General features: G+C 39.5%; 1 protein-coding gene across 43 annotated transcripts in view; it reads left to right on the top strand.

The window, feature by feature from the left end:
* The first annotated feature begins 1,918 nt into the window (after positions 1-1,918).
* The window catches only part of LOC107054313, a 209,996-nt gene continuing 197,522 nt past the window's right edge, over positions 1,919-14,392 (top strand). For 42 of the 43 annotated variants that reach the window (XR_006931166.1, XR_006931168.1, XR_006931167.1 and 39 more), the window contains exon 1: positions 1,919-2,024. The gene's annotated coding sequence lies outside the window, so the exon portion shown is untranslated. Of the gene's footprint in view, positions 2,220-14,392 lie in introns of all 43 variants that reach the window. The other variant, XR_006931161.1, reaches the window with a different exon arrangement.

Below are 14,392 nucleotides of genomic sequence, written 5' to 3'. Positions count from 1 at the left end.
AAACCTGTTTAAATATACGTTTTGTCTATTATGGTAAACAATACAAGGATACATTCTATTGATGCTGGTGTTTGACAATAGCAGGAGAAACGTTACCTTGCATCACAAAGCACTGGAGAATTTAGGAATGTTTTCCACCCATTTGTCTCCACAGACTGTAAACTGTGATGCCATGTACTGAGTTCAGAGAATTAGACTATACAAGTACCGGGTCTGTAACAAGAACAATCTCCTCCCTGAAGGTTGTTTTCCTCTGCAATGTACAGCATAAAAACACCTCTTTTTAAAAGTAACTCGAATTGGTGTTTGTCACACAAGGTCAGAATCATGCCAGCTTTTGATAGGTTTTGTAATTTTGAAGTTCCTTACTAAACAGGAACAATAATTCAAGGTGATCAATGAAAGAAAACCGAAACAACATAGAAGGATAATGTGCAAGAGACATCCATTTTGCAGGTTTTATTCTAAAACAGTTATTTTTACTTCAGGTACTTCAGTCCTGCCCTGACATGCAGGTGGTTGAGACTTTCTTGACCCAAAGATCAAAATTGAGATCTAAAAATCATTTTTGGTAGAATTCTTTTTTTGATGAACAAATTATTCATTAGAAGTAGGCTAAAGCCACCAAAGGAACCTCTTTATCTTTGTAATTTATAATGACATAAATTGCAATTCAGTATTTCTTTTTTTAACAACTGAGTGGCTTCAAGATATACTATGGGTGCACAATTTTGCAAGTAAAATAACCACATATCTTTCAGATGGAAAACTTACAGCATGCATTACTCTATGGCATCTGTAAGCCAGCATGGATCAACTTTACAAGAACATTTCCTGAAGCATTCAAATCGACTCACTTCACCCAGGATAATTCCACAGTAGTACTGCTCGCTTCCCCACTAAATGACCAGAAGGCATTCATTTTTTTCTGCCATATCAAATGTAAAATCAGGTATACCTGATGCTACCTCACTTGGGATACAGCCGTTATTGCAAATTGCTGCTAGACTTAATTGGTTACAGAAGCACTAAGAACAGCAAACACATTTTGTTACACAGTGTGATTTTTCAAACAGGATAGCAGTTGGAAAAATAATAATAATAATAATAGTAAAAAATTGCAGTGCAACTCTACTGCCCCTCACCTTGTTGCCTGAGCACATCCCACATGTTTTCAGATGGAGATTAGTGACAAATGGTATCCCCCATGGGTCAGTACTGGGACCAGTGCTCTTTAATATCTTCACTGATGACACCAACAGTGAGATTGAGTGCATCCTGAACAATTTTGTGGATGACACCAAGCTTTGTGGTGTGTTTGACATGCTCGAGGGACAAGATGCCATTCACAGTCCTAGCCAGGCTCGAGCAGTGGGCCCAGGTGTACCTCGTGAGGTTAAGTGCAAGGTCTAGCACCTGGGCTGTGGTAAGCTGTGCTATCAGTACATGCTGGGAGATGAAAGGATTGAACACAGCTGAAGAGGACCTGGGCTGGGTAGCAAACTAGACATGAGCTAGCAACGTGCCCTGAGAGCCCCCCAAACCATTTGTATCCTGGGCTGCATCAAAAGAAGCACGGCTAGCGGGGCGAGGGAGGTGATCCTGCCTCTCTGCTCTGATGGAACCTCAGCTGGAGCACCGTGTCCAGATGTGGAGTCCTCAGTACAGGAGAGGCACAGACCTGTTGGACTGCATCCAGAGAAAGGCCACAGAAATGATCCATGGGATGGAAAACTTCTTTTACAGTAAACGCGATGAGGCATTGGCGCGGGTTGCCGCGTGCCTGGAGACGTTCGAGGTCAGGCTGGGCGGGCTCTGAGCACCTGATGGAGCTGTGGCTGTCCCTGTTCGTTGCAGGGGGGTCTCGAGGGCAGCGGGCCGTTACTCGCGGGGGAGTGGCCGCGTGCATCCCGTGGGCGGGAGCGTCCCGAGCGGTGGAGGCGCGTGCAGCTCGCGGCGGGACGGGCGGCGTGTGGGGCTCGGCGGCGACGGAACGGCAACGGCCGTGCAGACCGGCAGCCCAGGTAAGGAGCAGTGGGGGCTGCCGAACGTTCGGTAGAATGCACCTCTCCGCGGGGCCGGGCTGGGGCCTGGGGGCACCCCCGGACGGTAACGGGGCCGTGTGGTCTGAGTGAGTGGGGCAGTGTACGTGCAACGAGGCGCTGTGGTACCGGGCTGCTCCTGCGGCGCTCCGCTGTGGTGTTCTGCAGCTGAAAGAGGTGGGGCTTTGTTTGTTTGTTTTGTTTTTTTGGAAGGGTAAACAGTTATGCAGGTTTAGTTCACTTATAATGTAATATTTGGAGAGAAGCAATGTTATTAAAGGCAAGTAGTCCTGTTACTAGGAGGATATATCTCGTTATCTGTGCGGACTCTTGTCCCTTTGGTGCGATGTGTTTCTGACACGGTGGTGCCCGGGGTGGTCGTGCCCGGACATGGCCGCCTCTGCTGCCTGAATGCGTGCTTCTCCCGTGCTTCTGTGACTGTAAGACTCTGGAAAGCCTTGTGGAAAGAGGGAACTATTGGCACGTGTTAGGCATAAGGATATTCAGGGTCAGGTGTGCCTGCTTTTAAAGGAGATTTGATATTCAGGGTCAGGTGTGCCTGCTTTTAAAGGAGATTTGATATTCAGGGTCAGGTGTGCCTGCTTTTAAAGGAGATCTAACAAAATTTGCCAAGTCTGGTATCGACGCCAGCTGCTGAAGGGGCTGCTGGCTGTCGCGCTTCGCGTGTGTTGCCGCAATCAGTGGGACTGCAAGCAGGGGGATTGAAAGCTTAGTGCTCCTGAGAACTGCTGTGTACGGCTGCGTCACGTGGCAGGCATTGCTTCTTCAAACTTCCATCAGATACAGTCAAGAGCCGATCCATTCTCGTTTCCAAAGCCCTAATGAGCAATCGTAACTGTTACACTACATAAAATATTAGTCCCTTTCAGTGAAGCTAATGTCAAAACTGAATATTTAATAATGCATTTGCTTTTTTGCATAACTTAAAGATATTGCTGAATATAAATATACAGAGATAAAAGTGCCAATAGTTAGTGTTTTTCTGACAATAAAAGCTGTGTGTTATAGACCTGTCCTATTTTCTGTTCCCCTTACAAATTCAGCTGGCATAGCTTGCACAAAATGGAGATCAAAAGGAATTGGATCAGGCTGTGGATACTTGAAGCTTTTTGCTTGCTTTCTGAGTTTAAGTGGCAATAGGACTAAAAAAATCACTTTAGTACCTAGCTAAGGCCTCTTTGGAACATTGATTACCCGAGATAAATTGTTGTTATTGTTGTTTTGATTGTTTGTTTTGTTTAATATCAGAGGGCTCTTAAGTTTTTTTTTCTGTCACCAAAGTGGGTAGGTAATGAAAGTGAAAATGGGGATGAGGAATCAGGCTTCAAAAGCAAGCCATTAGAAATGGTTTGTATGAAATACAGAAGGGTTTTCAAAGTGTAATAAGTATTTTGAAGGAATAAGCAACATAATTCTCAAGTGTGGCTGCGCTGTGAAAAAGCTAGAAGATTAGTTAATCTTTAATCATTCCCATGTCAATTTAGTATTGCTCACTCTACACTGAGGAGACTTCTAAATTAGGACGTCAGCCACAGATTCTCCTTGGAGAACTAGTTCATGCACTAATCAATTTCTTCCTTCAGCGCACATGTCCCTCTGAAAAATTTAGCCACAATACCAGTCAGATTCAGATAGTCGAAGTAACAGCAGTTTCTTTTGTGATTAATATTCAACGGATTATCATCTATAATAAATTGAAGAGTCCTGGAAATCAACGTAAATGAAAAAGAAAAGTCCTATTGTTCTATCAAATAAAGCTAGAGAAATTAGAGTCAAAAGAAGCTGGCACTTGGCTAATGAAAGAAGTGTAAAAAGAAATATACAGCTCGACAGTCTTCTGTAAGGTGTGTTTTTAATTCCTTTCTTGTTCCTTGGACAAGGTGATAACAGTGTTCCACTTTAATCCAATAACATATCTCCAGAATGATCAGTGTTCTTATTTCAAGCCTTGGTTCCTTTCTGCTTTGATTCAGCTCATATGGTTCCTACCCTTTGATTCTGTGCTCACCTCTTCTCCATGCAACTTGACCTTTTGCAGCTTTTCTCCCCCTTCCCATTTGCCACACTCTCTTTCTCCTCTCTCTTTCATCTTTCCATACATATTAACTCAGCAGGATTTTGCTCTAACCTTAATTTTCCTGCATCCCAAAGCTTCACAGCTAAAAGGTTGCTACTAATCCTCTTTCTATTTCTCTTTCTTTATAGTGTATTTTATTCATCCACTTTCATTTCCAGAAATACTTTGTATACACAGACATTTACTCAGACTTGTGTGTTCTCCAGAAGAAACCATTTTTCTAAGCCATTTTTAATGCATTTTGAGGATCACTTGAGATCACAAATATAGAACTGTATCTATAGGACAAAAAATTACATATTTTTAGAACCTCATTAAAACTGTGCAATACTGAGGGGGAAAAAGGTGCGTCCTTGCAATCAGGCAGAGGAAATTACTTTTACCGTGCTTACTGTAGATGAGGAAGGATTCTCCTCTACCTCTGAATCTGTTGTACAGTTAAGTGGACAACATATGGATGAAAGTATCAGCTTTTCAGTATGCTGAACTATATTAGGCTAATTCTGTGGATCAGCCTGCATGCATTTGGAGGTAGGTCAGAGGTCCTTAAAACTATTCTAATGTGGCACAGTTCTAGGGCCAAGAAAAAACTACCCCTTCATGACAACTTTAAGGTAAAAGGCTTGCAGAAGTCTCCTTTGAACCTGCAGGCACTGTAGTTTCATTCACTGTTACAGATGGGCTAGGCAGAATAGTCCTTGAGGAAGATCTCTAGGAAAAAGTAAAGCTGGAGCAGAAGTTAGAGCTTTTTGCACAGATGGCCACCTCCGTAGTAAAGAGAACAATCCATGGGAGAGGATTAGCTTTGACCTTTTTCAGCATGAAGAGTAACACTTGGAGAAGGGTAGGATAGATGTGTCTATATTACCAAATAGTCTGAGCGCTTGCATTTTTTATACTGCTAATGGAGATAACGTTGCAGAAAATGTTTTCTCTTAGATGGCTACTCACTCTTAGGGAATTCAAGGAATATTTGCAGGTACTGACACTTCTTTTTTTTTGTGTACATACTGTAGTTGAGTTTGTTAGCCATTTTGAAAATGTCAGAACTTAAAATCTGAGAAAAAAATTAATCCATTTACTGCCATTAAAAGAAACCATCCCTAAAAGATGTAGATGTGTAAATTCTCTGAGATTATAAAACTCAATACAATAAAACAAATGCGGGATTATTATTTTTTTTAAAGAAATGTTTGAATGTGTTCACAGAGAAATGAGTTGTATGGAATCCTCAAGCTAATGAAGTAAAAAAGCAAAATTCCCTTCAAAAATTCCATCCCATTCAGGGATTCAATATCCCCTTCAAATGGGCTTTCTCACTAAATAACTTGACAGGAATAAAAGAGCAAGCTCTCTCTACCTTTACTGAGAACAGCTCACTAGCTGGTGACTGATTTGGTTCTTAGCTAATTCACTCCCTGGGACACGTGGATAGGCCACTAAGATGGTCAGTGTGCACATGGTGCACTTCGTTGGGCAGAGAGAGGGAAAGGTACCTTGAGAAGGGCATTCAGCCATTCCCATGGGACTCATTTGATTGTAAGTGGAGCAGACAGGGCATCGCTCTGAAGTCCAATGCAGAACACCTGCAGAGTACTTTTTGTCACAAAAGTCAATTTACTTGCCAATTTTCAAAGGAAAACAAATTGAGTTAAAGCTATCAAGTTTTGTATCTCTTCTGATCTTTTCACTTCTGCATTTAAACATGTGCATGTACAACATCAAGATGTCACAAGACGAATTTTACTGTTATCTTAGGAAACAGTCCCCCTTCGCATTACTGTCTATTCATTTGGCAGAAACTGTTATCAAATACCTTTTTGAAAGGCTTTACTTCACAGGAAATTTTAAATGTCTAATCCCCCATGTCCCCCAGAACTAGTTCTACTAATACTAAGAAAAAAATAATCCTCCTAATAAGCTTCCATTTGGAAAGCACATGTTTTTGTCTTTCTTTTGAAAGAGAACAAATACAGGCAGAAATAATTAAAATTGCCCTAGATGTCACATGTCCCTGCACAGGAGTCCAGGGCAATAACCATAAGCACCTGTTTTCAACTTTGTTTATTGGGAAAGATAGTCATAGTCTCCACTTTAGGTGGGGTAAATGAAATGACTGTTGGAATGGGATCATAGACTATGTTCAGGCTTTCTCAACTTTTTCCTAACATCTGGGGTGGGTGGTTTGTGATGGGAAATGCATCATAAGTATGTGGCAGAAAGTCTTCTGGTTTGAGGGGAGAGGAAATCTTTTGCAGTTCTCCTACATGTATTTTTTTATAAGTAGAGAGAAGAATTCCAGTACCTAGAATTTTTTTCATCAGACTCTCTTCTAAATTATCTCTGTGAGCTTTCACATACTGAAAAACACTTAGATATGGGTAACCAAATGTTAGCCAAATATTGGCCGCATTCTTCCTATAGACTTTATCCAGGGTTTTAAACAGTGGGGCACTGGAAGAACCATGTGTCTGATCTTGTATGAAAATGGGTTTATAAAACCAAGCAGCAAATCTGTATGAGCAGATGGGGAAGAATCACGGATGTGTTCTCTCTTCTGAATGCTGGCTATGAGAAGTCCTTTGTTGAAATACTTAATATTAGTCACCTAGTCAAAGGTAATGTCTAGAGATATTCCAGTATAAATAGAAGTGAATTTAAACCGAAATGTGTCTAGAAAAATTCTGAGATGCAGAAGTCTAGAATTTGGACTGGTGCAGTGACGCCTGGGTTTATATCTAGAAATGTGAGCCAGGGTAAAAGATTAAACACAAGTGTTAGAGAGCTTGGGAGCTGATGACCGGGTCTTTTCCTACATTTAGATTATCTCTTTCTTCCCTTCAGGATATCTTGACCTGCTAAATATAGTAACTTCTTCAGTATAACAGATAGAAATAGCAGCTTTGTAGGTATTCCTTATCAGTGAGTTGCTTTTTTTTTTTTCTTTTTCTTTCCTCATTTTTCTCAGGCTCTGGAAAGCAACTGAATCTTTTTATATACTGTTGTCATTAATTTTTAGTTTAACTTTTGGTGAAAAGCCGTTATGTACTAAGTTATCAGGGTGTGGAATGTTAGTCTCTGCTGGGTTGGTGATCATTACATACTCTGCTATGTAGCAAAACACATTAGGTAGAAAAATGCCCATGTTATCCTGATGATGCCTTTTGAACCTGATGGAAAAAAAAAACAAACAAATCAAGGATTGCACTGATCATCTGTGGTGGTGTTGAAAACCCACGGAAATGATTTTCTTATTTGTCCAGATGTCTGTTTTATGTGAATATACATAAGACTGCAAAGACTTCTCAAAGTCTTCATGAAATTGCATGTTAATGTGAGTATGGATAGCTATCAATCTAACAGTGCTTTCAGAGGGCATTTTTGTTCTTTTTGCTTTGGTATTTGAAAAGCTGGCCCAGCGTGTAATGGATCAGGACCTGATTGTGAAAATGGTCTGTGTTTCTCCTCACACAGGTATGGTAGTACTGTTGTGGGCTACGTGTGTAAGAAGATAAAAGCAGTCTAAATAGTGAGACTGAAAAAAGCAGCATAAGATCATGGTGTTCAGTGGCCTAAAAATTGCTGCTTATTAGAAGAACTCTTAGATGCTCCAAGAGTGCTGAGCATCTGTGAGACTGCTGAAATTGGAGCTGTCCCATATGGCTGATAGCAGCGGTGGGTGAATGAAGTATATCAATGCCACCTCAAACACATTAATCCAATTAAACAGAAGCAAGTGAAGTTCAGTCAACAGCATAGGTTGTGTGTCTGTTGTCACTTAAAACATTTGAAGGGTTATTTTTGCACTCCTCCTTTTCCAGACTATATTTTGGGGGTGGAAAATTGAATGTAAACGTATGAGTCAGATAACCAGGAAGACCAGTGGGAGAAATGCTCCGTATTTGAGTACTGTAGTATGGGCTCACTGCCTTTCAAGGGATTTGTTTGAGTTTCTGTACATCTGCCTGGAATAAAAAGGATTATGCTATTATATCAACACTACCGAATGCACTGTAACTCCTGAGGACATTTCTATTGGGTTGGACAGAGATAATATAAGTGCCTGGATCTATTGGGCAGTCTTGCTATGCCACCCAAGCCTCCAGGGCATTTCACAGCAGTTTTACAAAAAGAGTATTTCCATACCTAGCATACTGACAATTATTTTAATTTGTTTAAATTGGCATAGCCCTGTGGACAGCTTATTTAAAAGCTACACACACTATTATGTGTTCATTCCCTAAAGGTATTTTTACTGCAGGCACATTTGGTATTGAATTAATTATCATTCTAAAATGTACTTTTGGAGTCAGCCTAGTTTAGCTGGATGAAAAAGCTCTGTGTGGAAGAAATGGTGATTATGATTTGGGGTCCATAATGGTTTACAAATGTCAGCTCAATTAGTCACTTACGGAAAAGCAGGACCATTCTCCTGAAATCAACTGAATGGAATATTTAAGTGTTATTAATTGAAACTGCTTAGAGTTGTCCTTAGCATTAGTGGAAGCCCATGAGCTTCTCAAATACATTTAGGTATTTTAATCCAATACTGGGGATTTCAGAAGGTTTTTTTTTTTTCCTCTCTTATTTAAATTAATTATTCTTTTTTTAAAATTGATCTAAATATTTACTACTTTTTTTCCCCATTGTAAGAGGAATTTAGGAAAGTTTTCAATACTGGGTGTCTCATAATCTTAGACAAGGGCAATAATATCAAGAGAGAGGATTCAGTGTAAGTAGTGTGCTTTACAGAGACATTTCCTAATGTTATGGCCAAGTAGTGCCTCTGAGCACTGTGTGCATTCCTTTCTTACGCAGAGAAGCATCAGCTGTTTCTTTTGTTTCAGCATACTGACTTGAAACAGTTGGACACAAGTTAGCGAAGGTGATGACAAAGCGTAAAGTTATACTGGCTTTAACTGCCAAAAAATTGCATGTTCATAGGAAATCCACGCTAACTAGTTCTGTCCTAGTAGACTTTTCCTGCTTTAGAATTCTTTTGTAATCCTAGTAGTTCTTTTACATTTCTTCCATAGAAAGCTTTTAAATGTAGTGCTGCATTGGTTCAGTTCTCCACGATGTGATTTTTATGGGTGAAAATTGGCCTTCTGTTCTCCAGATCAGCTTCAGAATCAGTACACGTGAAACAAGTTTAACATGAAAACTGAATATAAATCTGCAAAAAAAGCACCTGGAGAAAGCCTTCTCATGGGAAAATCCTGAGTTCCCTCTGTGCTCTAGTCACCTCTGTCTTTTTACCATCATACTAATGTTGGAGCTGCTGAACTCACTGGGTGCCGCAGTGTACCTCTTTGGAGATGTTTTGCATGGGTTTTTCTGTAATTGGGGCATGTTTGGAAAAATGTTTAGCTTAATGGTGTTCAGACTTGTTACTTGATAGTGGTACCAGTGTCAGAGTGGTGAGCTGTGATGAAATGCCTTTAGAAATGTGGAGTACCAAAGATAAGCCTAGAATTCCTTATGTTCCTACTGTCTTTATTTGAAAGACAAAATGCAATTGCTTTTAATTTCAAGGACAAGATGAATCAGTGGAACCTGTGAAAGGAAAGCTAAGGGGAACAAAAGAATGAAAAATACACAAGTTTTGTATGTGACAAGTTCCTAAGAAATTGACTATTTAAACAAAAAAAAAAGAGTAAAATTCTCACTCCAAATTGAGGTTATGTGAAATAGTACAAAGAAAGATCAGCTTAGTGCTTGACAGCAAAGTAATGAAACTGTTACAACGATCTCTACATAGTCCCTAAGAACAAAGCAGAACACGTGATTGAGTAAATGCATGGGCTGTCTGCATTCTGATGAAGTGTGCAGCTGTGGTTCCATCAGTGAAAGTTAACACAAGCTTGATTCAGAGAAGATGAAGTAAAGTAGTTCTTCTCACCACAGCTAGTAAGTGTAAGGAAATATTTAACACATGTTGTGGATGCAAACATTTCACACAGGCTTATGATATTATGCAGAAATTGAAAGAGATCTGTTGTGGGTTACTAAATAGGCAAACCACAACAGGCCCAGAAGAATTCCTGAGTCAGAAAAGGGTAAAGGCTGGGAGGAAGAAGGATATTGAGGAGTGTGTGATATGATTGTTCTTACATTTTCCTAGATATCCGTTTGTGGTCTGTGTTGGAGAATGAATACTGAGCCAGGTGAATGCTTGCCCTGAATCAATACAGTCATTCTTATTTTCACAAACTATTTATTGTTTGAGGTTGTTGAGGGAGCCTAATAGTGAGGAAGATCCATAGCAGTGGCCAAGCATTTTTAGCCGTGCTTGGAATACTTCAAATCAACACAATATTTATAGTTTTGGTAGTCTAAATGGCAGAAAATAAATAAAAAGGTTTGGAGCAAATAAATAAATGAGGAATAGATTTTCTAGGTGGGGTGTTAGAATAATGGAAATACTTCTTTCTCTTTGTGACACTGCATTTAGAATGTTTTTAAGTACATTGGTATATTGGTGATCGGATAACTGATCTGTATTAGTCATCAAATTAAGTATTGTGTTATGAAGAATGATTTACTCCAATGTAATGTTAAAAATGGCAAGTAATGAGGAATTGCAGTAAAAAAAATGCTGAAAAAGAAAACCCTTGCTAATTCATTTAAATTCCTTATAATTGACTCTGCTTTATTGTCTTCTGAAGTTTAAAATAAAAGAAACAAAAACAACAGAAGCCAAAACCATAAAATCACATGGAAAATTTACTGTACATCTCATTTCTCATTTAGCCTGAGATTTTATGTTTATCATAAAAAAAACAAAAACAAAAACAAAAAATTCCTGGCAAGCAATTGATCACATAGTATGCAACAATGAATGTGGCTCCAGAATTATTTGCTGCCTTAAAAATGCCATTACAGGCAATGTACTGGAGACAAAGAGTTCTAGGCTTTAGTGACTAAACTGGGGAAAAGAGATATTCTAGATAAGGTTATCAAAACCACTATTTCTTTTAAATAATAATAAAAAAATCTAACTTCTGCAAGTAATGATATTTGTTACAAATAGAGAGTACTCAGTGATTTTTATAACAGAGATTGCCTTCAAACACAAAAGATGCATGCTGCCTTTCAGTTCCACTCTGGTTGTGTGAGTGGGATGGTTGAGAACGTTACTAACCTTGAAACACCAAACACATTCTGCTTGGGGAATTTTCAAATAGCCTGTACTTCCATTGCAAAATACCATGCTGTCGATCTCTATTAAATATATATACATATGTACATCTTTTAGATGTGTCTTCATCTGTCAGTTTTACATAGATGATATGTTCAGTGGAAATCATCATAACCTTAGTGCACAGAAAGTAGCCTGAACGTTGGATCAGTCAGGCTGGGTTTTATATGTTCTAAGATATGATGTTCAGGCTGCTGTGTATCACTCACTTAAGTGAGAGTAGGGACAGTCAAGGCAGATTAGTATTTATTTAATGCTTTCCTCTCCTCCCTAGTTGGAAATTCTACCCTGCAGATTGTCTTCCTGTAAAAACAAAGAAAGGATCCATGCTACTGTGTTGTGCATGAATCTGTACAATGCGCAGCACACCCACCAGTGGCTGGGGTGTGACCAGAATTTGCTATAGTTCTTCTGTCCCTGAGTTTGGGACAATGCATTGTGTACTTTAATTGTAAATTCTTAAGCAGATATTCTCCCCATCATTTCTTGTTCCCAGTAGTTGTCAGCTGTGCATGTAAATATTCAATTTATTAACTTTGTGCTTGGTATCTCCAGAGATACATACTTGATTCTCTGAGAGGTGGGGAGTTAAAATACAAAGTTGTAACTTGCTGAGGCTGTGAGTGAGGTAGGATAGAACGAAATTTGGTAACCCAGAGAAGTTTCTTCTGATGCTGGTTAAGGACAGATGCAATCCTATTGCTCCGTCAAAACTGAAAATTAGGGTTTTATAAATGTACCTGTACATAGTGCAAGGTGACTAGCAAGTTAACCATATTTTCACAAACCTCTTTTCCTTTCTATTTGCTACTGTGATGTTTGGCTTTGGTGCATATGCCTGACCCTGTCTGCAGACTGTAACTAAGCATTTTCTTTCTTGTGTTAGAGGAAATTGTTAATGAGAAACAGTGAGCCTGCATAGACAGAACTGTAGATCACCTCTCTCTCCCTGTGTCTGAAGTCTTACATTCCCATATCCTTAGCCTGTAGTGCCTACTAGGAGGGCTCTTCAAGTCTCTTGAAATCACAATGCTTTTGTGATCAAAAATTACCTTTTTTCTCTGCATGAGAGACTGTATGCTTCAACTCTTTAAGATCTGTTTTTATTAAAGGACTTGAACACCTAAAAATTAACTCTTACATATCTGGTTTTCAAAATAGGAGTCCTTTCTAAGTGTCTCTTCCCTCCACACGTTCCTTGGTGTAATTTGAAAGGATTTAAGTATGTGAGCAATAAGTACCACAAACTTCAATGTATGTCATAGTTGGCCTATTTCTAAAATGTGCATGCCATGATCAGGACTGGAGGTACTCATATTACAGAATCACAGCCTGAAATGCACTTGTGAAGACAAATGTCTAGGAATATTCTCTCAGAAGGTTACTTGAATAGAGGAACTTGCCCTGGAGAATGCATTCGCATCTGATAGGACAGGATGGAATGTCCTCAAGTTTTACCAGGGGAGATTCAGATTGGCTATGAGAATTTCTTCTCAGGATTGGCATTAAAACAGGTTCCCTAGGGAAGTGGTGTATTCACTGTCTTTGGGGGTCGGAACAGCTAGATGTTGTACTTAGGACATGGTTTAGTGGGTAGTATTGATTGTAGGTGGATGGTTGGACTGGGTGATCTTGGAGTTCTCTTCCAACTTCGGTGATTCTGTGATTCTGTTCCATGATTCTATGCACCCAGGCTGTGGATCCTGAGCTTGGTGCTTTCCACTGAAAGAAGAATCAAGTTTGTAGCCGTCAAGAGAGTGGTAGTCACTACACTGCTGGGCAGTCTGAGCTATGATGCTCTCAGTACATCTGTGAAGCTGCATGAGTGTGAAGGAAAATTGCGGAAGTCGTGAAATAGAAAAGGTCAGAATTTTGAGGATCGTGTAGATCAAAAAGTCTGTACCACAGGGGAGACAGTCTTTGTTTCTAGTGCCTTCTCCTCTGCCGTGCAGTAGCAAGGGATATAACGGGTTAAATGCAAAAAGCATCAAGAGCATAAACATGAACCCCTGGTCATTTTTAAGAAATTTCAAGATCTGTTATTAAGTGGTTCTGTAGCCCCTGGAGCTCTGTTTTCTTTAAAAATCAGCCTCTCTGTTAATGCACTAATAGTATCAAGGTTCGTAAGATTAACAAGCAGAAAGGCAGACTTACACAGCAGGAGGAGAGGGGCTCAGTTTTGATAGTACAACCAAATATTTCAAAGCTTGCGTATTAGTTTCAGACTTGTAAGTAATTCCATCCACTTGCTTTCTGTGTCAAAACACTCAGATAATTTTCTGTGTTGTTGCAGGTCATTAGTTTTCAGGGAGTGCTCTGTACTTCTCAACTGCCTATGTCATTATTTGTAAACTTCCCTCTTTACAGCTGGATTTCCATTTTACCTACCATTAGATGCAGGGTTTGCAGATTTTTATTCATTTATTTATTTTGCTCCTTTACAGTTTTGCTTTTGTTGTATATGTATTGCTACTGAACTGCCACATTACATTCTATTTCTGCTCCAACATCAGCCTAGGAAGAGATTGAGATGTTCCCAAATGAAATCTGGAATAAAATGAAATGTATTTTTGGAAAAACTTCAAAAACCTGTCTCACAATTGCATTACATTGATACAGAGAAGGTATAATAATTTATGACCAGGATAAATGTAAAAAAAATCAGAACTCCAAGCTCCAGAAACCTTCTCAGCTGCTGTTCTGAAGCTGAATGCACTGATACTTTAGCCAAGACACTACTGCAGATCACTTGAGTCTTTGTATCCGGTTTGGACTTTATAGTCAGCTGAGTTTATTTGCCAATATACAATGTGTATGCAAACACTACAGTCAGATGGCTTTGCTTATGTTTGAATAATTTCTTTAGCCATTTGGTGGCTTTTCAGTATTAGAAGCAGACTGAAAATAAAACTTTTTGTATCAGACCCTTGGCACAGGGGAGAGACTCATTTGTTATGGCACAAACCCTTTCATCGTATCTTAATTTGTTTCTTGAGTTAAAGTTTCAAACATAGCAAGCAAGTTATTTTGCCATGAGCTGAACCGCGAGCA

The sequence above is a fragment of the Gallus gallus genome, chromosome 11 (genome assembly GCF_016699485.2).
Source record: "Gallus gallus isolate bGalGal1 chromosome 11, bGalGal1.mat.broiler.GRCg7b, whole genome shotgun sequence".
NCBI classification, from domain to species: domain Eukaryota; kingdom Metazoa; phylum Chordata; class Aves; order Galliformes; family Phasianidae; genus Gallus; species Gallus gallus.
This window is presented reverse-complemented; position numbering and strand designations above follow the sequence as displayed.